This window comes from Cervus canadensis, chromosome 21 (assembly GCF_019320065.1).
Source record: "Cervus canadensis isolate Bull #8, Minnesota chromosome 21, ASM1932006v1, whole genome shotgun sequence".
Classification (NCBI taxonomy): Eukaryota; Metazoa; Chordata; class Mammalia; order Artiodactyla; family Cervidae; genus Cervus; species Cervus canadensis.
The window spans coordinates 37755127-37779573 of NC_057406.1; the positions used below are offsets into that span (position 1 = coordinate 37755127).

Genomic DNA, 24447 nt, shown 5'->3' on the forward strand with positions numbered 1-24447 from the left:
CATGCCATCTACGAGAGACATTTTATCTACAAAAACAAAAATAGGTTGAAAGTAAAATTATGTAAAAAGATATATACCATGCAAACAGTAACCTAAAGGGAATTGGAATGGCTATACGAATACATATTTTAAAAATAGACTTTAAGACAAATTGAAACAGTAAGGTCTTACTCTGTGGCACAGGGAACTACTTTCAATATCCTGTGATAAACTAGAATGGAAAATAATATGAAAACAGATACACACACACACACACACACACACACACACACACACACTATGTTCTTTATAACATTGTAATTCAACTATGTGATTGTTGATGTGTTCAGTCACCAAGTCGTGTCCAATTCTTCATGACCCCATTAACTGCAGCACACCAGGCCTCCCTGCCCCCCACCATCTCTCAGAGTTTGCCCAAGTTCATGTCCATTGCAATGGTGATGCCATCCAGTCATCTCATCCTCTATCATCCTATTCTCCTTCTGCCTTCATTCTTTCCCAACATCAGAGACTTTTCTAATGAGTCAGCTATTTGCATCAGGTGGCCAAAGTACTGGATTTTCAGCTTCAGCAACAGTCCTTCCAATAAGCAGTTAGGGTTGATTTCCCCCAAGATTGACTGGTTTGATCTCCTTACTGTCCAAGAGACTCTCAGGGATCTTCTCCAGCACTTCAGTTTGAAAACATCAATTCTTCAACACTGCCTTCTTTATAGTTCAGCTCTCACAACCATATGTGGCTATTGGAAAGACCATAGCCTTGATTATATGGACGTTTGTCAGCAAAGAGATGTCTTTGCTTTTTAACACATTGTCTAGGTGTGTCATAGCTTTCCTGCCAAGAAGCAATCATCTAATTTCAAGGCTGCAGTCACCATCTGCAGTGATTTTAGAGCCCAAGAAGAGAAAATATGTCACTGCTTCCACCTTTTTCCCTTTTATTTGCCATGAAATGATGGGGCCAGATGTCATGATCTTAGTTTTTTTTTTTTTTTTTAAATATTGCGTTTTAAGCCGGGTTTTTTCACTCTTCTCCTTCACCCTCATCAAGAGGGTCTTTATTTCCTCTTTTTCTTTCTGCCGTTAGGGTGGTATCCTCTGCATATTGTTGATGTGTCTCCCAGAAATCTTGATTCCAGCTTGTAACTCATCCAGCCCAGCATTTCTTATGATGTGCTCTGCATATAAGTTAAAATAGACAGAGTGTCAGTAAACAGCCTTGCCATACTCCTTTCTCAATCCTGAACCAATCAGTTGCCCCATATAGGGTTCTAACTGTTGCTTCTTAACAGACATACAGGCTTCTCAGGAGACCAGTGAGTTAGTCTGGTATTCCCAGCTCTTTAAGTGTTTTCCACAGTTCGTTATCATCCACACAGTTATAGACTTTAGTGTAGTCAATGAAACAGAGATAAGTTTTTTTCTGGAATTCCCTTGCCTTCTCTGTGATCCTGTAAATGTTGGCAATTTGATGTCTTGTGCCTCTGCCTTTTCTGAACCCAGCTTGGACATCTAGAAGTTCTTGGTTCTTGTAATGCTGAAGCCCAGCATACAGGATTTTGAGCATAACCTTACTAGCATGGGAGATGAGTGCAATTGTCCAGTGGTTTGAACACTATTTAGTACTTCCACTGTTGGGTTTTCCAAATTTGCTGACATATTGGTGCAGCGCCTACAGTCTTATTGGGATTTCTCTTACCTTGGATATAGGGTATTTCCTCACGGGCTCCACTCCTGACCTTGGATGTGGGGTATCTCCTCTTGGCCGCTGCTCCTGACCTTGGACGTGGGGTATCTCTTCTCTGACGCAAGCTGCTCTAGTACCATGCAGCCGCTGGTCGCCACTCCAGTAAGACAGTAGGCGCTGACAGAGGGCAACAGAGGGCAGACAGACTGAAACCACAATCACAGAAAACTAGCCAATCTGATCACATGGACCACAGCTTTGTGCAACTCAATGAAACTAAGCCATGGTATATATGGTCACCCAGGACAGCTGGGTCATGGTGGAGAGTTCTGACAAAATGTGGTCCACTGGAGAAGGGAATGGCAAACAACTTCAGTATTAGTGCCTTGAGAACCTCATGAACACTATGAAAAGGCAGAAAGATAGGACACTGAAACATGAACTCCCCAGGTCGGTAGGTACCCAATATACTACCGGACATCAGTGGACAAGTAACTCCAGAAAGAATAAAGGGATGGAGACAAATCAAAAACAACACCCAGTTGTGGATGTGACTGGTGATAGAAGCAAGGTCCAATGCTGTAGGAGCAATATTTCATAGGAACCTGAAATGCGAGGTCCATGAATCAAGGCAAATTGGAAGTGGCCAAACTGGAGATGGCAAGAGTGAATGTCGACATTTTAGGAATCAGCAAACTAAAATAGACTGGAATGGGTGAGTTTAACTCATATGACCATTATATCTACTACTGTGGGCAGGAATCCCTTAGAAGAAATGGAGTAGCCATCATAGTCAACAAAAGAGTCCAAAATGCAGTATTTGGATGCAATCTCAAAAACGACAGAATGATCTCTGTTTGTTTCCAAGGCAAGCTATTCAATATCATGGTAATCCAAGTCTATGCCCCGACCAGTAAAACTGAAGAAGCTGAAGTTGAATGGTTCTATGAAGACCCACAAGACCTTTTAGAACTAACACCCCAAAAAATGTCCTTTTCATTATAGGGAATTGGAATGCAAAAATAGGAAATGAAGAAATACCTGGAGTAACAGGCAAATTTGGCCTTGGAGTACAGAATGAAGCAGGGCAAAGGCTAATAGAGTTCTGCCAAGAGAATGCACTGGTCAAAGCAAACACCCTCTTCCAACAACACAAGAGAAGACTCTACACATGGACATCACCAGATGGTCAACACCAAAATCAAATTGATTATATTCTTTTCAGCCAAAGATGGAGAAGCTCTATACAGTCAGCAAAAACAAGATGGAGAGCTGACTGTGGCTCAGTTCATGAACTCCTTATTGCCAAATTCAGACTGAAGTTGAAGAAAGTGGGGAAAACCACTAGGCCATTGAGGTATGACCTAAATCAAATCCCTTATGACTATACAGTGGAAGTGAGAAATAGATTTAAGGGACTAGATCTGATAGACAGAGTGCCTGGTGAACTAAGAATAGAGGTTCATGGCATTGTACAGGAGACAGGGAGCAAGACTATCCCTAAGAAAAAGAAATGCAAAAAAGCAAAATGGCTGTCTGAGGAGGCCTCACAAATAGCTGTGAAAAGAAGAGAAGAGAAAAGCAAAGGAGAAAAAGAAAGATATACCCATTTGAATGCAGAGTTCCAAAGAATAGCAAGGAGAGATAAGAAAGCCTTCCTCAGTGATCAGTGCAAAGAAATAGAGGAAAATGATAGAATGGGAAAGACTAGAGATCTCGAAAAAATTAGAGATACAAAGGGAACATTTCATGCAACGATGGGCTCAATAAAGGACAGAAATGATATGGACCTAACAGAAGCAGAAGACATTAAGAAGAGACGGCAAGAACACACAGAAGAACTGTACAAAAATGATTTTTACAACCCAGATAATCACAATGGTGTGATCACTCACCTAGAGCCAGACATCCTGGAATGTGAAGTCAAGTAGGCCTTAGGAATCATCACCACAAACAAAGGTAGTGGATGTGATGGAATTCCAGTTGAGCTATTTCAATTCCTAAAAGATGACTCTGTGAAAGTGCTGCACTCAACATGCCAGCAAATTTGGAAAAGTCAGCAGTGGCCACAGGACTAGAAAAGTTGTTTTCATTTCAATCCCAAGGAAAAGCAATGCCAAAAATGCTCAAACCACTACATAACTGCACTCATCTCACACGCTAGCAAAGTAATGCTCAAAATTCTCCAAGCTAGGCTTCAGCAATACATGAATCATGAACTTCCATATGTTCAAGATGGTTTTAGAAAAGGCAGAGGAACCAGAGATCAAATTGCCCACATCCACTGGATCATCAAAAAACCAAGAGAGTTCCAGAAAAACATCTATTTCTGCTTTATTGACTATGCCAAACCCTTTGACTGTGTGGATCACAATAAACTGTGGAAAATTCTGAAAGAGATGGGAATACCAGATCACCAGACCTGCCTCTTGAGAAACCTGTATACAGGTCAGCAAGCAACAGTTAGAACTGGTCATGGAACAACAGCCTGGTTCCAAATAGGAAAAGGAGTACGTCAAGGCTGTATATTGTCACTCTGCTTATTTAACTTATATGTAGAGTACGTCTTGAGAAATGCTAGGCTTGATGAAGCACAAGTTGGAATCAAGATTGCCAGGAGAAATATCAATAACCTCAGATATGCATATGACACCACCCTTATGGCAGAATGTGAAGAAGAACTAAAGAGCCTCTTGATGAAAGTGAAAGAGCAGAGTGGAAAGTTGGCTTAAAACTCAATATTCATAAAACTAATATCATTGCATCCAGTCCCATCACTTTCACAGCAAATAGATGGGGAAACTGTGGAAACAGTGGCTGACTTTACTTTTTTGGGCTCCAAAATCACTGCAGAGGGTGACTGCAGCCATGAAATTAAAGGATGCTTACTCCTTGGAAGGAAAGTTATGACCAGCCTAGACATTTAGCACCTAAAAAGCAGAGACATTACTTTGTCAACAAAGGTCCATCTAGTCAAGGCTATGGTTTTTCCAGTAGTCATGTATGGATGTGAGAGTTGGACTGTGAAGAAAGGTGAGCACTGAAGAATTGATTCTTTTGAACTCTGGTGTTGGAGTAGACTCAGAGTCCCTTGGACTGCAAGGAGATCCAACCAGTCCATCCTAAAGGAGATCAGTCCTGGGTGTTCATTGGAAGGACTGATGTTGAAGCTGAAGCTCCAATACTTTGGTCACCTAATGGGAAGAGCTAACTCTTGAAAAGACCTTGATGCTTGGAAAGATCGAGGGCCGGAGGAGAAGGGAACAGCAGAGGATGACATGGTTGGATGGCATCACCAACTCAATGGACATGAATCTGGGTAAACTCCAGGAGTTGTTGATGGACAGGGAGTCCTGACATGTTGCAGAACATGGGGTTGCAAAAAGTCAGACAGGACTGAGTGAATGAACTGAACTGAACTGAATTGGTGCAGCACTTTGATAGCATCATCTTTCAAGATTTTAAGTAGCTCTGCTGCAATTGCATCACCTCCACTAGCTTTATTAACAGCAGTGATTTCTAAGGCCCACTTGACTTCACACTCCAGGAGGTCTGGCTCTGGGTGAATGACGACACCATAGTGGTTATCTGGGTCATTAAGATCTTCTTTGTACAGTTCTTTATTCTTTCTATCTCTTCTTGATCTCTTCTGCTTCTATTAGGTCTTTACAGTTTCTGTCCTTTATTGTGCCCATCCTTGGGTGGAATGTTCCTTTGCTATTTCCAATTTTCCTGAAGAGATCTCTAGTCTTTCCCCTTCTGTTTTTGTCCTCTATTTCTTTGCATTGTTCATTGAAGAAGGCCTACTCGTATCTCCTTGCTATTCCCTGGAACTCTACATTTAGTTGAGTGTACCTTTTCCTTTTTCCCTTGCTTATCACGTCTCTTCCTTCTTCAGCTATTTGTAAAGCCTCCTCAGACAACCACTTTGCCTTCTTGCTTTTCTTTTTCTTTGGGATGGTTTTGTTTGCTGCCTCCTATGCAATATTATGGACCTCTGTCTATAGTTCTTCAGGCATTCTGTTTCCTAGATCTAATCCTTGAATATATTAATCATTTTCCACTGTATATTTATAGGGGATTTAAGTTGTATCTGGCTGGCTTAGTGGTTTTCCCCACTTTCTTTAGTTTAAGTCTGAATTTTGCTATGATAACCTGATGATCTGAGCCACAGTCAGCTCCAGGTCTTGTTTTTGCTGACTGTCTACAGCTTCTCCATTTTCAGCTACAAAGAATGTTATCAATTCGATTTAAGTATTGACCATTTGGTGATATCCATGTGTGAAGTTGTCTCTTGTGTTGTTGAAAAAGGGTGTTTGCTGTGACCAGTCCATTCTCTTGACAGAATTCTGTTAACCTTTGCCCTGCTTCATTTTGTGCTCTAAGGCCAAACTTGCCTGTTATTCCAGGTATCTCTTGACATCCTATTTTTGCATTCCAATCCCCTATAATAAATAGGACATCTTTTTTCTTTCTTCGTTTTTTTTTTTTTTTTTTTTTTTGGTGTTAGTTCTAGGAGGTCTTCTAGGTCTTCACCGAACTGATCATCTTCATCTCCTTTGGCATTAGTCTTTGGGGCATAGACTTGTATTACTGTGATGTTGAGTGGTTTGCCTTGGAGATGAACAGAGATCATTCTGTCATTTCTGAAGTTGTACCCAAGTACTGAATTTTGGACTCTTTTGTTGATTATGAGGACTATTCCATTTCTTCTATGTGATTCTTTCTGATAGTAGTAGGTATAATGGTCATCTGAATTAAATTCACCCATTCCTTTCCATTTTAGTTCACTGATTCCTAAGATTTTGATGTCTATTCTCGCCATTTCCTGCTTGACCATGTCCAGTTTACCTTGATTCATGGACCTAACATTCCAGGTTCCTATGCAATACTGTTCTTTACAGCATCAGATTTTACTTTCATCACCAGACACATCCACTACTGAGCGTCGGTTATGCTTTGGCCCTGTGGCTTCATTCTTTCTGGAGCTATTAGTAATTGTCCTCCTCTTTTCCCCAGTAGCATGTTGGACACCTTCTGGCTTGGAGGACTCATCTTTCAGTGTCATGCTTATAGTTTGATTGAGTTATAGTTTCATGCTTATAGCTGTATGACTTATAGCTTCAGTGAGTTACACAAGCCCCTTCACACGACAAGGCAGTTATCCATTAAGGCATCAACTATACACCAATAAAACTTTTCTAAAAGACAGATTACTAGAGACAAACAAGTTACTAGAGACAAACAAGTGCTTTATATAAAGATAAATGGAGCAACATATCAAGAATATACATCAGTTCTAATCATAGCAAGAGAGCCTTAAATTAAAAGCAATATAGACTAACAAAACTGAAGGGAGAAATAGATAATTCAGTGTTAATAGTTGAAGACTTTAGTATCCCATTTCCAATAATGGAGAGAAAAATTAGAAATAATCAATAAAGAAATAGAATATTTAAACAACACTATTAAAAAACTAGACCTAGCAGAAATTAAAGAACACACCACCAAACAGTAGAAGGCCTTATACATTTCTTACAAATGCATATGGAATAATTACAACTCAATAATTTAAAAAATAGGATAATCCAACTTAAAAATGGGCAAATGGCAAATGATGTGACAGACAAAGGATTAGTCTTCAAAACAGCTCACAAGGCTTAACATCATCAAAACAAACAGCCCAATCAAAAAATGGGAAGAAGACCTAACCAGACATTTCTCCAAAGAAGACATGCATGGACAGAAGGCACATGAGTATATGCTGAACATCACTCATGACTAGAGCAATACAAATCAAAACTATAATGAGATTATCACCTCACATCAGTCAGAATAACTACCATCAAAAAATCTACAAACAATAGAAAGAGAGAGGGTGTAGAGAAAAGGAAACCCTCCTACACTGTTGGTGGGAATGTAAGTTGGTACACCATTATTGAGAACATCATGGAGGTTCCTTGGAAAACTAAAAAATAGAGCTACCATATGACCATGGAATCCTACTACTGGGCATATACCTAGAGAAAAAAATGGTCTGGAATGATACATGAACCCCAGTGTTCATTGTGGCACTGCTCACAGGAGCCAAGACATGGAAGCAACCTAAATGTCCATCAACAGAGGAACAGATAAATAAGATGTGGTACATATATACAATGGAGTATTATTCAGTCATTAAAAAGGACAAAATAATGCTATTTGCAGCAACATGCAATACAGATGACCTAGATATTGTCATGTTGAGTCAACCAAGTCAGACAGAGAAGGAGAAATATCATACAGCATCCCTTATATGTGGAATCTAAAAAGATATGATACCAATGAGCTTGTTTACAAAACAGAAATAGACAGACTTAGAGAATGAACTTATGGTTATCAGGGGGAAGAAAGGGGATGAGGGATAGGGAGTTTGGGATCAACATGTACACACTGCTGTATTTGAAATGGATAACCAACAAAGTCCTACAGCATAGCACAGGGAACTTTGCTTAATAGAATGTGGCAGCTTGGATGAGAGGAGAGTTTGAGGGAGAATGGATACATGTGTATGTGTGACTGAATCCCTTTGCTCTCCACCTGAAACTCTCACAACATTGTTATTTGACTATAAGGCTTCCCAGGTGGTGTTAGTGGTAAAGAATCCACTTGACATCAAGAGACATGAGTTCAATCCCTAGGTCAGGAAGAAGCACTGGAGTAGGAAATGCAACTGGCTCCAGTATTCTTGCCTGGAAAATTCCATGGTCAGAGGAGCCTGGCAGGCTACAGTTCATGGGCCACAGAGTGTCAGACATGACTGAGTGACGAAGCAGCAACAATACCCCAATATAAAATAAAAAGCTTAAAAAATGATAAAAGGGGAAAAAGTACTTATTAAAAATGGGCAAATAATCTGGGTAAACATTTCTCAAAATAAAATGTACAAATGGATAAAAAGCACATGAAAAGATGTATAACATCATTCATCATTTAGGAAATGCACATCTAAACTACAACAAGATAATAATTCACAACCATTAGCATGTCTCTAAATAACAGACAGAAAGTAACCACTGTGAGTGAAGATGTAGAGAAATCAGACTGCTCACATACAGCTGGTAGGCATGAGAAATGTTTGATTCATTTAGAAGAGCAGTCACCCCAGACCTCAAGCGGACACAGGTGCTAGAGACAGGTTGTCAGAGGTAGAAAATTTGGCACTTCTCCAGAGCTGGGAAGAGCCAAACAGAATCAAGGAAAACAACATGAAAACCAAGCGATGGGGTGGGATGGTTGTGGGCAAAGGACTCTTACTGCTTGGGCAACTATCCCACCTTATCCCTGGACTCCAGGACTGTGATGCTGCAAACAGCCTCACGTGCTTCCTGTTCAGTTTTCCCACCTACCAGTTGTAGACTTTTACTAGAGAATATTTCCTCATGTACCTCAACATTGTTAGTTTCAATATAGAGTCACAAAAGTTTGAGAAGTTGCTTCTAAAGAAATAGCTGCAGGCATTTCTAACTCCCCTTTGCTGATAAGAGCCCTGAACTGTCTGGCTGACCCCATAAGGAGAGGAGAGAAAATCTATACTTGACCTACCCAGGTTCCTGATCAAGAAAAGCTGAAATGCTGTCTTTTCACCTTGCTTATAGTTTCCTTTGTTGTGCAAAAGCTTTTCAGTTTAATTAGGTCCCATTTGTTTATTTAAAGACAGCCCTCAGATTGGGAGAAAATAATAGCAAATGAAGCAACAGAAAAAGGATTAATCTCAAAAATATACAAGCAGCTCCTGCAGCTCAATTCCAGAAAAATAAATGACCCAATCAAAAAATGGGCCAAAGATCTAAACAGACATTTCTCCAAAGAAGACATACAGATGGCTAACAAACACATGAAAAGATGCTCAACATCACTCATTATCAGAGAAATGCAAATCAAAACCACAATGAGGTACCATTACACGCCAGTCAGGATGGCTGCTATCCAAAAGTTTACAAGCAATAAATGCTGGAGAGGGTGTGGAGAAAAGGGAATCCTCTTACACTGTTGGTGGGAATGCAAACTAGTACAGCCGCTATGGAGAACAGTGTGGAGATTTCTTAAAAAACTGGAATTAGAACTGCCATATGACCCAGCAATCCCACTTCTGGCATACACACCAAGGAAACCAGATCTGAAAGAGACATGTGTACCCCAATGTTCATCGCAGCACTGTTTATAATAGCCAGGACATGGAAGCAACCTAGATGCCCATCAGCAGACGAATGGATAAGGAAGCTGTGGTACATATACACTATGGAATATTACTCAGTCATTAAAAAGAATTCATTTGAATCAGTTCTAATGAGATGGATGAAACTGGAGCCCATTATACAGAGTGAAGTAAGCCAGAAAGATAAAGACCAATACAGTATACTAATACATATATATGGAATTATAAAGATGGTAACGATAACCCTAAAACAGAAAAAGAGGCACAGATGTACAGAACAGACTTTTGGACTCTGTGGGAGAAGGCGAGGGTGGGATGTTTCGAGAGAACAGCATCGAAGCATATATATTATCAAGGATGAAACAGATCACCAGCCCAGGTTGGATGCATGAGACAAGTGCTCAGGCCTGGTGCACTGGGAAGACCCAGAGGGATTGGGTAGAGAGGGAGGTGGGAGGGGGGGATCGGGATGGGGAATACATGTAAATCCATGGCTGATTCACGTCAATGTATGACAAAAACCACTACAATATTGTAAAGTAATTAGCCTCCAACTAATAAAAAATAAATGGGAAAAAAAAGAAAAGCTGAAATGATACATATGTAGGTGGTTAAGATAGATTCTATGGCTTTTCTACAGTTATTGTTTGTGTTATTACTTTCATGTTGTATCTTCTTCCATCTTTTAACTTTGAACTCATTTGTGTCTTTGGATCTAAAGCATATCTCTAGTAGAAAGCATACAGTTGTATCATTTTTATCCAGTGTGACACTCCATGCCTTTTAACTGAAATGTTTAATCCATTTATATTTTGCAATCAGTATTCCATATGTCTTACATCTTTTTGATTTCTCTGTCTCCCATTTACTATCTTCTTTTTGGTTAAATATATATATAGCTTCCCAGGTGGTGCAGTGTTATAGTTTCCACCTGCCAATACAGGAGTTGCAAGAGACTCATGTTTGATCCCTGGGTTGGGAAGATCCCCTGGATGAGGAAATGGCAACCCACTCCAGTATTGTTGCCTGGAAAATCCCATGGACAGAATGGGCTACATTTCAAAGGGTTGCAAAAATTGGACACAACTGAGCAACATATATATGTTGCTCAGTTGTGTCCAATTTTATATATATATATAAAAGCATATATATATACACACACACACATATATTCAATTTTAATTCCCTTTTATTAACTATATTTATGAGACTTCTTTATTCTGGGGATTACAAGATAAACCTTTAATTGGTTCTAATCTCATCACAATCTACTTCAGGTTACTATTGACTAATTCAGGCAAATATAGCAGTGTGTCAGAGCTGTGAGTTTTTATGCCCTGCTACAAATCAAGCGTACCTTCTTTGGTAGCAAAGCTGCAAGTTTTGAGGCCAGACCCAAGCTAATAAAACTATAGTTATCATCTATAACTATAGTTGTGCAAGTGGAAGGTTGGGATCGGAAGAACCACTAGCAAATAGGCCTCAGACTCCCACATTCTTATGTGAAAAAAATTTTTGGAAGTCTTCAAAAACAAATATTTCTCAATTTATTGTATGCCTATAATCAGCAAGAAATGGTTGCTTTGTAAATTTTGTCCAGTTAAGGTTTGTTTTATAGGACGGAGGTGGGGAGATGATCAACAACCTCAACACAAAACCATAAAAGGAGGCCCAGGCTGCCCGTTTCATTTTTAACCTTAGGTTCATTTTTTTTTTTAAATCAAGATTGCCAAATATTTGTACTTGCTATTTACTGAAGGAAGAAATATCCACTGAATTAGATAAACCTGTTTCCTATTTCCCAATATACAAATTAATTCACCTAGAGATGATGTCAGCAAGATGACAGGATAGGAGATGCTCTGTTTGTTTCCTCCCACAGAAACAGTAATTTGGTAGCCATCCATTACCATTCATGGAAGCTGTAGTATTCACCCTGATGGAACCCAAGACTAAGAAATGCCATTTTGATAAGGCAAGACCAAGCACAGGTGGACGCTTGTTGACCATGGTTCTAGCTACAGATCCAGAAGAAGCCCAGTTCCCCTGCGGACTTGTCTATAGTCTCATTTAGCTTTGGTTCTGCCAACATTACCATCCCCCAAGCAACCTGGGACAAGCTATGCCTACCCATGCCTTGGATAATGGACATGCTGATTTTGATCCTAGCTATGTACCATGAAGAAGCCCATCTGTAGACCTTCTAACAGGCTCTCATGAGCAAATCTGTCTGTGAACTCAATTTAAAGTATCTTTTCTAACAATACTGGTATGAAACTAGAAATCAATTACAGGAGGAAAATGGGAACATTTATTCATATGTGGAAATTAATTAAGATGGCCCTGAATAACCAATAGATAGAAAAGGATTCAAACAGTAAATCAAAAAGTATCTTGAGATAAATGAAAATGGAAACACAGTACACTAAAATGCATGGTATTCAGCAAAAACAGTTCTTAGAGGAAAACTTGTTATGATAAATGCCTAAATTTAGGGGGGGAAAGATGTCAAATAAACAGCTTTCCATAGTTTTAGTCTAACTTTCTACTAGAAAAGGGAGAGCAAACTCAGCTCAAAGTTAGCAAAAGGAAGAAAATAATAAAGATTAGAGAAAAATAAGTGAAAAAGAGACTAGAAAGATAATAGAAGGGATCAATGAAAGTAGGAGTTGGTTTTTCGTTTAAAGAAAAGAAAAGAAAAAAAAACTGACATAGCTTTAGCTAGACTATGCAGCCCATGACCCAGCTCTGACTCTGCTCGGCCACAGTCCAGAAGTAACCCTGCCTGCTCAGGAATAGGCAGAACACACATCCATCTGTGACCCTGGAGGCAAATGGGACTATATCAAGCTAAAAGTCTTATGCACAGTGAGGAAAATGTCAGCAAAATGTAAAGGCCACCTATGGAATAGGAGAAAATATTTGCAAATGTGATAAAGAGTTAATATCTAAATAATATAAATAACATATACAGCTCAATTGAAAAAAAAAAAATAATCCAATTAAAAATAGGCAAAGAACATGAATAGACATTTCTCCAGAGGAGAGACACAGATAACTGGAAAACAAAATGGCCAGGAGGTACCTGAAAAGGGGTTTTAAATCACTAATCATCAAGAAAACACAAATCAAAACCTCACACCTATTATGATGACTTTTACCAAAAGACAAGAGATAGCAAGACTTCACAAGAGAACCCTAGTAGACTGTTGGTGAGAGCGTATCAGTGTACAGTTGTTATGAAAGTATGAAAATAAGGAAGTATGGAAAAGTCCTTACAATTTTGTTAAATTAAAAGCAAAAAATCAATCATATGAATGATTCAGCAACCTCATTCTGGATATATATCCTTAGGACATGCTATCAGGATCTCCAAGACATATCTGCACTTCCATGTTCATTGTAGCATTATTCACACTAGTCGAAAAGAAAACAACTAAGTGTCTGTTGACAGTTAATTGGATAAGGAAGATATAAGATGTATGTATTCATATATTTACATTTATGTTGTTCTTGTTCGGTCACTAAGTCGTGTCCAACTCTCTTCGACCACGTGGACTGTAGCTTGCCAGGCTCCTCTGTTCTCCACTATCTCCTAGAATTTGCTCGAATTCATGTCCATTGAATTGGTAATGCCATCTAACCATCTCATTCTCTGCCACCCCCTTCTCCTTTGGCCTTCAATCTTTCCCAGCATCAAGGTCTTTTCCAATGAGTTGGCTGTTTTCATCAGGTGGCCAAATTGGAGCTTCAGCTTTAACATCAGTCCTTCTAATGAATATTCAGGGTTGACTTCCTTTAGGATTAATGGGTTTGATCTCCTTGCAGTCCAAGATCTTCTTGCAGTCCAAGAAGACTCTCAAGAGTCTTCTCCAGCAATACGATTTGAAAGCATCAGTTCTTCAGTGCTCAGCCTTCCTTATGGTCCAACTCTTACATCTGTACATGACTGCTGGAAAAACCATAACTTTGACTTTACGGACATTTGTCAGTAAAATGATGTCTTTGCTTTCTAATACACTGTCTAGATGATGCTGAAAAGTACTGCACTCAATACGTCAGCAAATTTGGAAAACTCAACAGGGGCCATAGGACTGGAAAAGGTCGGTTTTCATTCCAATCCCAAAGAAGGACAATGACAAATTCTACATCTATATCTATACCTATATTCCAAAGGAAGGAAATCTTGCTGTGGCAACAGCGTGACTGAACCTGGAGGACACTACACCAAATAAAAGAAGCCAGACAGAGAAAGACAGATATTGCATGATCTCACTCATATATGAAATCTAAAACATTAAATCTCTTAGAAGCAGAGGGTAGAGTGAAGATTGCCAGGAATTGGGGATTGGGAAAATAAGTAAATGTTGGCCACAGGGTACAGATGTTCAGTTATATGATGACTATGTTCTGGGAATCTAATGTATAGCCAGACAACTATAGTGAATGATAATGTATTGTATACTTGGAATTTCCCGAGAACAGATCTTAAGTGTTCTCACCACACATGTGAAAATATTAACTATATAATGTGATGGATGTGTTGATTAACTTTATTGTGATAATTACTTCACAATGTATACATATATTAAATCATCACTTGTACATCTTAAATATATTCAATTTTTATGTATCAGTTATGCCTTAATAAACTGGACCAAAGTTTGTCCAATTTGTCTGATTTAAGAGAAAATAATTACTTTCTAAATATAGTAATTTATTGTTTTATGCATTTTTTTACTATAACTAAGTAACTAGATTAAAATAATCAAATAATAAAGACTTCTTCCTGGTTCTTGTGACATTTTTGGCATTCTTTTATGGCATATATTCAGTTTCTGATTAGGTTTAAAAACATATTTCCTATTTTCAAATTAAATGTGATTTTAAAAAGAATAGTCAAAACATTTTTGGTCTGTACTTCTGTGTCTCTGTTTCTGTTTTGCATATAGGGTTATCGTTACCATCTTTCTAAATTCCATATATATGCGTTAGTATACTGTATTGGTCTTTATCTTTCTGGCTTACTCCACTCTGTATAATGGGCTCCAGTTTCATCTATCTCATTAGAACTGATTCAAATGAATTCTTTTTAATGACTGAGTAATATTCCATGGTGTATATGTACCACAGCTTCCTTATCCATTCCTCTGCTGATGGGCATCTAGGTTGCTTCCATGTCCTGGCTATTGTAAACCATGCTGCGATGAACATTGGGGTGCTGGAATATCTGCAGTAAAGTATTTCAGCAATAAGTGAGAATATATAATCTTTTTACTCTCAACCAAAAAAGTGAGTCTGAACAAGACCAGAAATGACATTTGCAACATTTCATCAAAGCAGTGAGAAAATATTTTTATTTTAAAAAAATCACTGAAATTGTTTTACTGGGAAAAAACATAATTAAATTTCTCAAACGTATTTACCTGAGAATATAGGAGGGTGTTGCCTTTAATGAGAATTCACTACATATTTCCAGCGATCTTTGTGCAAGAAAAGGAGAAACAAATGAGGAAAAGGGTAAATTTAAAAGGTGCCAGTTGATAGGAAAAATAGTCTCTCTCTAGATATAAGGCAAAGTCTTTGCAAAGATTTATTACATTCACAAGAATCATCTCTGTAGGAACACCTGATCACAAGAGTCAAAGTATGTGAGAATAACAGATGACGACTCAGAAGGAATTCAAACAAATTTAGCATCAAACACATATAATGCAGATAGAAAGGAGGCCAACCATTGTGCTGTGTTTATTACATAAATGCATCCATCAATGATGACATTCGGTCTCCATGGCAGGCCTGTGGGACAACCAGCACTTTGTGGCACATTTCATCCAGGGAGGGATTGGCAGTGACCTCCCACCTTCGGAAACTCTGCCTAGTGCCACAGGAAAGTCCTTAGCGGGCATGGAGGAGGTAGTCTGAGGCTGCCGTTAGCACTGCAATGAGCAGTAATTACCTGGAGACTCAGCAGAACGATCAAGTTTAAAGAAGCCTCCACAAATGACTAAGTTTTTCTTAGAGAATTTCTCAAGCCCTGGAAAAAAGGTAGGTTATTATATGTAAACATCACTGAGGGTGTTCTCGTGTGAGAGTGTAGAGTGAAATGTTTGTGTGGTGGGAACATGAAGGAGCTGCAAGACAGGACCCAAACATGAGCGAAATGATGAAAGGAGGCTTTGCACTGGCAGCCCAGCCCGGGTGATGGAGAGGAGTCTGGGGACCCTTAAGAAAGGCATGTAAATAGAACTCCCAGAAACGTGTTTAAAATAAAGAGCAAGGCGAGAACCTCAGAGAAACATCCAGAAATTTCAGGAGGGAATTAGGTTACACTTCAAAAATAAATGTCAGAAAGGTGGAGGTGCCAGAAGAATAAGATCAGCTCTAAGGGGAAAAAAAAAAATCCTTGCGCAGTGATGATGGTGAACCCGGAAGTTTAAAAGGGATGACTTCTGGTAAACAGCTGCTGGCCAGATGTCCCAAAGCACATGGTAAATAATAACGCATACCCTTCTTCTGTAGGTGTCCCCCCACTCCAGCCACGGAACCCAGTCAGAACTGAAACTCTCCGCAGAAGGCTCCCCAACCTCAGATTTCAGAGTGTCTAATCCTGCCAGTTCTTCACTTGGGAATGTGTTATTTCTCCTCAGTAAGGAGCTTCCTGAAAACTCAGCACACTGTGTTCCCACATATGTGACTCACGTTGGGCATAGTGAGGGGAGCCAGGCCTCCCCAGGCTACAACTGGGCTCCCAAGGGTGGCCTTGGCCTGCCTCCCGGGGGAGGTGCCAGTGCCCGGCTGCTGCCCAGCTTCCAGAGAGGAGTCGGTTCTCGGTGGAGGTAGCTGTTGTTGGCCAGAGATTATGGGGCGTATCTCATCACCGCGTCACAGTGGTGGTGGCTCTCGTCAGCAGGGCCTTCTGCTGACATGCTCCTGTCAGCACTACTCCCAGGGCCCACCCTTGGGCCCTGAGGGTCTTGCTGACACTCAAGTGCATGTGTGCTAAGTTGCTCCTGCCGTGTCCGACTCTTTGCCACCCTGTGGACTGCAGCCAGCCAGGCTCCTCTGTCCATGGGATTCTCCAGGCAAGAATACTATAGTGAATTGCCATGTCCTCCTCCAGGGGATCTTCCCCACCCAGGGGTGGAACCTGTGTCTCTTGTCTCCTGCATTGGCAAGCGGATTCTTTACCGTTAGCGCCACCTGGGGGAGAGTTTAGCACCACCTCCGATTTCTCCCCACAGCAGGGGCTTGCTGAGCATTTCAGCAGGAGTAACTATACCCCATCTATAAACTAGCTTGGGAACAGCCTGTACAGGTGTGATGAGGTGCAGTCTTTTTTTTGTTGTTGTTGTTAGTTGGAGGCTAATTACTTCACAACATTTCAGTGGGTTTTGTCATACATTGATATGAATCAGCCATAGATTTACACGTATTCCCCATCCCGATCCCCCCTCCCACCTCCCTCTCCACCCGATTCCTCTGGGTCTTCCCAGTGCACCAGTTAAATGACACTGCACACATCATTTCTCTCACTTAATTTCAGAGTCACCAATTCTCTGTCTGCTGGGCTCAAGTACACATCTTCACAAAGGTACCTCATCAGGAGAAGGAACCCATCACTCAGGCCAGTGTCTACACTTTTCAAGAGATTCAGATCAGGTGTGGAGATGGCTAGTCATGAATCTTAATCTAGCCTGTACCATTTATTAACTGTGTAACTTCCTTAGCTACCTTACTTGTTAATTTGCCTAACTGAACCTTAGTTTCCTCTCCTAAAAATCTTCTCTCTGACAAAAGGGGCTGTAAGGATTAAATTAAATCCATTCAATGATTTTACAGCACTTAGTTTAGTTTCTGGTTTGCCTTCCCCGGTGGCTCAGATGGTAAAGAATCTGCCTGCAATGCAGGAGACCTGGGTTCATTCCCTGGGTCAGGAAGAGACCCTGGACAAGGAAATGGCAACCCACTCCAGTATCCTTGCCTGGAGAATTCCATGGACAGAGGAGCCTGGAGGACTACAGTCTATGGGGTCACAAAAGAGTCGAACATGACTAAGTGTCTAACACGGTCTTCTGATTATATGCTATTTTCCCTAATAAAAAGAAATGAACCCAAGCATACAATAATTCCCTAGTGTGGTGATTCACATATTCCCTGGGACTAGAGATTTCTTGGCGAAGGTGGAGTATCACTGCAAGGAGTCCCATCTCCTCGGAGCTGGGTCGAGTGCATCGACAGCAAGGAGGAAGTTTGGGCAGCCCTGATAAGCCCCATTTGACCACATCATGTGGGAGCCAGGGAAACCAAGCTTGGGTCTGAATTACATGTGAATGCAGGATGGATTGTGGAAGTGTCTCAGGAGATGAGGCAGCCCTCTAGGAGCTGCAGGTGACGAGTCTGCAGGGGAGAGAGGCAAGGAGCACTGTGTGCAGAGCGGAGGGAACAGAGCAGGGGCTCCTGTCTGATCTCTAATGATACCGACCTTTGTAGAATCCATCATCCACATTAATGGAAGAGAATTCCACTGGGCACTTAACCTATCTCCACTAAGGTGGCTCAGACATGTCTGAACATGACTGGTGAATTTGATGAAGAAGTATGTAGAGACAATTGGTGATCCATTCAAAACCATCAATGCTGATTGTGCGTCTCTAATGCACTAGGCGCTGAACAGAGTCCTACATATGGAGATGTCAACAGGTATTGCTGTGTAGGAAGAAGGAAGCAGACAGAGGAGGCTGTGCCAGGATTGAAGTCTTAGCTGAAGGCTGACTGGGCTGTCCCACAGTCACGTGACTTGGACTTGGAGACAGATATGGAGAGAAGGACCCCCGAGGGACAGGGCCTTTCTTCTTGCAGGATGCATAAGTCACAGCTTGCCTTTAGCTCCTAAGGGCTCCAAGGAATACTGTGTTGGCTGCTGACAGTGAACAGAGAGGTTCTCAGAGTATTTCAGCTGTGACTAGCTGAAGAGCAGAATCTGTGGACAAAGTCAAGGGATTTGGGAATAGGAAAACAAGAGGAGGGAAAAGAAAATATCAGGCACCAAGAGGCAGCTGACAGAACACACATAAGATATGAAGATTCTCAGACATAAATTAGCTGGGCTCTGCCTTTACCAGGGTTTGGCAAACTGCAGTGAGAGGCGGGGTCCATATCCAGGGAAACCTGCAAGTGATGCTATTCTATTACAGGAGCATGAGCCCACACCTGGCTCAGGAAATGGTCCCAGCAATGGTGATAACAGCCACAGCAAGGGGTGTGAAGCAGTGTCTCTGCTGACCCATACAAGATAATGGCTCTTTTGGCAATGTGGAGTGTGAGGGGACAGACACTGTGAGGTGTTGGCACGTAGGACTGTTGGAGAAATTGATGCTGATTGCACCTAAGGTCATGTCAGACTCTGTCAGTCAGAGGGCAGACGGTCATGTTGCTCTGGGTGTGAATTCTTCTCCCATTCATACCTATAGGGTCTGCAACCCTCCTTATCTTCCTTCACTCTGGGGTGACCTATGTATGCCATTTTCAGTCTTACCTCTTTTATTTTAATTTATAAAACAATATTATCATTTACTTCCTAGGATATACATTTTAAAACCTGCTTTATACTAACACTGAGCAAGCTAAGTCCTGACTCAGGTAGCATCTAAACACGTGGCTGTGGCAACTTACATAAACCAGCGCTACTCTCATATAGGAGTCACTTGGTGCATGCGTGCTAAGTCGCTTCAGTCGTGTCCGATTCTTTGTGACCCTACAGACTGCAGTCAGCCAGGCTTCTCTGGCCATGGGACTTTCCAGAAGTCACCTGGAGATTTTGTTAAAATGTTGATGCTGATTTAATAGTTTTGGGAAGGAGCCTATACACAGTTCTTACATGTTCCCAGGTAATGCTGTTGCTGTTGCTCGCGGATGACCCTTTGCATAGTGGGGATCTGAACTCTGAGCTGCAGTTTCCACATCTGTAAAATGGAGAAATAATGGCTGGATTGTTATGAAGATTGGATAAGATGCATTTAGCACAGTGCCTGGCAACTGTTAGATGTTTGATAACAAGTGTTTTAGTATGTATATTAGTATATTTAATATATATATTAGTTGCATTTTATGGGAAAGCCCACAGAGGCATTTTAGGTGACTTTTGTGTGAATGTGTATGGGTGTTCTGAAACAAATATCTCATTGCAAATTTTCTATTTTACGTTTCCGAACTTTGAAGTAATTCCTTTAAGTGGTTAATTTTGGTTGTTTATGTAGTCTCTCCAGTGCAGTGAATAAATTTATTATTATTGATAATAATAATATATTTACCTTCAACATAGTATTGTATATTAATTCTCCAAGTAGTCAGATCTCTGGACAAGCTACAAAGAAATCAGTTCTTTATTCATCCCCGGTGGCCTTCCCCTTATTCTGATTTTGTTAGCATGTGAAAATGTTTATTCTGACTTACTTTCTAAAGTTACCTTTTAAGTATGAAATAACTTAATTATAGATCCCCCAGTAGTAGTAACATTCTGCTATGAGATTTATGTCTTATTTTTAAGACTGAAAGCAAAAACCATCATTGTGCAGTTTCTTCCAAAGAAGATAGAGAAATTTAGACTTAAATTTATGTCAGAATAGCTTAAAACCTTGTTTAGTACACATATTAAAGCTTTTATAACCTGTTTACAATTTGAAGTTTTGTAAAAAAAAAAAAATCACACATTTAAAATATACCTGTAAACTTACATGTGATAATTACTTTGATTCCTTTTAAGGGATTGCTCTTTGAATTTAATACATCAGATTTTGTGATGTATTAAATTAGGAGATCCTCTGTGAGTATTAGCTACTTACAAATTCTGTTTTATAAAATATTTTGCTGATACTTAGAATATTGGTCTCCACTTTTCCCACAGAACCTAACACATTCAAGGGATTTTGCAGCTGCAGAGAAAAGAAGAAATGCCATATATGACTATTTTTCCCATAGCATTTCTAACCATGAGGGTATATTAGAATAAACTGATTATTTTTTAGTCCAAAGATTCTTGTCTTCTCCGTGATGCTTGAAGAGTTAAAGTTTTAGTTTGCTGAGAACAAGTTATTCATTATCACCCTAGAATGATTACTAACATCCACTGAGCTCTCATCCAATAGATTTCAACACTGGCTGCACATTAGAATCACCTGTGGAGCTTTAAAAATACCACTAGCCATGTTTTACCCCAAATGGTAGAATTAAAATCTCTGAGGCTCAGTTCAGTTCAGTCACTAAGTTGTGTCTGACTCTTTGTGACCCCGTGGACTGCAGCACATCAGGCTTCCCTGTCCATCACCAACTCCTAGAGCTTGCTCAAACTCATGTCCACCAAGTCGGTGATGCCATCCAACCATCTTATCCTCTGTCGTCCCCTTCCCTGCCTGTCTTCAATCTTTCCCAGCATCAGGGTCTTTTCCAATGAGTCAGTTGTTTGTGCTAGGTGGCCAAAGTATTGGAGCATCGGCTTCAGCATCAGTCCTTTCAATGAATATTCAAGACTGATTTCATTTAGGACTGATTAGTTCGATTTCCTTGCAGTCCAACAGATTCTCAAGAGTCTTCTCCAACACCACAGTTCAAAAACATCAATTCTTCACTGCTCAACTTTCATTATAATCCAACTCTCACATCATACATGACTACTGGAAAAACCATAGCTTTGAGTAGATGAACTTTTGTCAGCAAAGTAATGTCTCTGCTTTTTAATATGCTGTCTAGGTTGGTCATAGCTTTTCTTCCAAGGAGCAAGTGTCTTTTAATTTCATGGCTACAGTCACCATCTGCAGTGATTTTGGAGCCTCCCAAAATAAAGTCTGTCACTGTTTCCATTGATTCCCCATTTATTTGCAATGAAATGATGGGACCGGATGCCATGATCTTCATTTTTTGAATGTTGAGTTTTAAGCCAGCATTTTCACTCTCCTCTTTTACTTTCATCAAGGGGCTCTTTAGTTCCTCTTTGCTTTCTGCCATGACGGTCATGTCATCTGTATATCTGAGGTTATTGATATTTCTCCTGGCAATCTTCATTCCAGCTTGTGCTTCATGCAGTCTGGCATTTCGCATTATGTACTATGCATATAAGTTAAATAAGCAAGGTGATAATATACAACCTTGATGTACTCCTTTCCAAATTTTGAACCAGTCCACTGTTCCATGCCCGGTTCTCACTGTTACTTCTTGACCTGCATACAGATTCCTCAGGAGGTAGGTAAGGTGGTCTGATATTCCCATCTTTTTAAGAATTTTGCACAGTTTGTGGTGATCCACACAGTCAAAGGCTTTAATGTAGTCAATGAAGCAGAAGTAGATGCTTTTCTGGAATTCTCTTGCTTTTTCAATGATCCAATGGATGTGGGCAATTTCCTATTGTGATCTCTATTTCCTCTGCCTTTTCTAAATCCAGCTTGAACATCTGGAATTTCTCAGTTCATATACTGTGGAACACTAGTTTGGAAAATTTTGAGCATTATTTTGCTAGTGTGTGAGATGAGTGCAATTGGGCAGTAGTTTGACCACTCTTTGTCATTGCTTTTCTTTGGGATTGAAATGAAAACTGACCATGCCAGTCCTGTGGCCACTGCTAAATTTTCTGAATTTGCTGGCATATTGAGTGCAGCACTTTCACAGCATCATCTTTAAGGATTTGCAATAGCTCAGCTGGAATTCCATCACTTCCACTAGCTTTGTTCGTAGTGATGCTTCCTAAGGCCCACTTGACTTCACATTTCAGATTGTCTGGCTCTAGGTGAGTAATCACACAGTTGTGATTATCTGGGTCATTAAGACCTTTTTTATAGTTCTTTTGTGTATTCTTGCCACCTTTTTTTAGTATCTTCTGCTTTTGTTAGTTCTATACAGTTTCTCTCCTTTATTGTGCACATCTTTGCATGAAATGTTCCCTTGGTATCTCATTTTCTTGAAGAGATCTCTAGTTTTTCCCATTCTATTGTTTTCCTCTACTTCTTTGCATTGATCACTGAGGAAGGCTTTCTTATTTCTCCTTGCTATTCTTTGGAACTCTGTATTCAAATAGGAATATCGTTCCTTTCTCCTTTGCCTTTCCCTTCTCTTCTTTTCTCAGCTATTTGTAAGGCCTCCTTAGACAACCATTTTGCCTTTTTGCATTTCTTTTTCTTGGGGATGGTTTTGATCACCACCTCCTGTACAAAGTCACAAATCTCCATCCACAGTTCTTCAGGCATTCTATCTATCAGGTCTAATCCCTTGAATCTATTTGTCACTTCCACTGTATGACCTGATTTGATTAGGTCATACCTGAATGGTCTAGTGGCTTTCCCTACTTTCTTTAATTTAAGCCTGAATTTTGCAGTAAGGAGTTCATAATCTGAGTCACAGTCAGCTCAGATTACACAGCTGACTGTATAGAGTCTCTCCATCTTTGGCTGAAAAGAATATACTCAAGCTAGTTTTGGTATTGTGCATCTGGTGATATCCATGTGTAGAGCCATCTCTTGTATTGTTGGAAGAGTGTGCTTTCTATGACTAGTGTGTTCTCATAGCCAAATTCTGTTAGCCTTTACCCTGCTTCATTTGTACTCCAAGGCCAAACTTGCCTGTTACTCCAGGTATCTTTTGACTTCCTACTTTTGCATTCCAGTCCCCTATGATGAGAAGGACATCTTTTTGGGATGTTAGCTCTAGAAAGTCTCGTAGGTCTTCATAGCCGTGTTCAATTTCAGCTTTTGGCATTAGTGGTTGGGGCATAGATTTGGATTACTGTGATACTGAGTGGTTTGCCTTGGAAATGAACAGAGATCATTCTGTCATTTTTGAGATTGCACCTAAGTAGTGCACTTCCATCTCTTTCATTGATATGAGGGCTGCTCCATTTCTTCTAAGGGATTCTTGCCACAATAGTAGGTATAATGGTCCTCTGAATTAATTCACATTCCAGTCCATTTTAGTTCAGTTCAGTCTCCCAGCCGTGTATGACTCTTTGCGATCCCCATGGACTGCAGCATCCAGATCTCCGTGTCCATTACCAAACTCGGACTTACTCAAACTCATGTCCACTGAGTCGGTGATGCCATCCAACCATGTCACCCTCTGTCATCCCCTTCTCCTCCCACCTTCAGTCTTTACCAGCACCAGGGTCTTTTCAAATTGAGTCAGTTCTTTGTGTCAGGTGGCCAAAGTATTGGAGTTTCAGCTTCAGCATCAATCCTTCCAATGAATATTCAGGACTTCCAATGAATATTCTTTAGGAAGAACTGGTTGAATCTCCTTGCAGTCCTAGGGACTCTAAAGAGTCTTTTCCAACACCACAGTTCAAAAGCATCAATTCTCAGTTCACTGATTCCTAAAATGTAAGTGTTCACTCTTGCCATCTCCTGTTTGACCACTTCCTATTTACCTTGATTCATGGACATAACATTCCAGGCTCCTATGCAATATTGTTTTTTGCAGCATCAGACTTTATTTCCATCACCAGTCACATCCACAACTGGGCATTGTTTTTGCTTTGGCTCAACCTCTTCATTCTTTCTGAAGTTATTTCTCCACTCTTCTCC

The 24447-nt window shown here is 40.2% G+C and overlaps 1 long non-coding RNA gene across 1 annotated transcript in view; it reads right to left on the reverse strand.

Moving 5' to 3' along the window:
- Positions 1-1120: 1120 nt before the first annotated feature.
- LOC122424024 overlaps positions 1121-24447 on the reverse strand; it is a 29294-nt gene continuing 5967 nt past the window's right edge. The window contains exons 3-5 of the long non-coding RNA XR_006264273.1: positions 19764-19848; positions 1699-1863; positions 1121-1177 (exon numbers count right to left, since the gene is read on the reverse strand). This is a non-coding gene — a long non-coding RNA (uncharacterized LOC122424024). The remainder of the gene's footprint in view (positions 1178-1698; positions 1864-19763; positions 19849-24447) is intronic.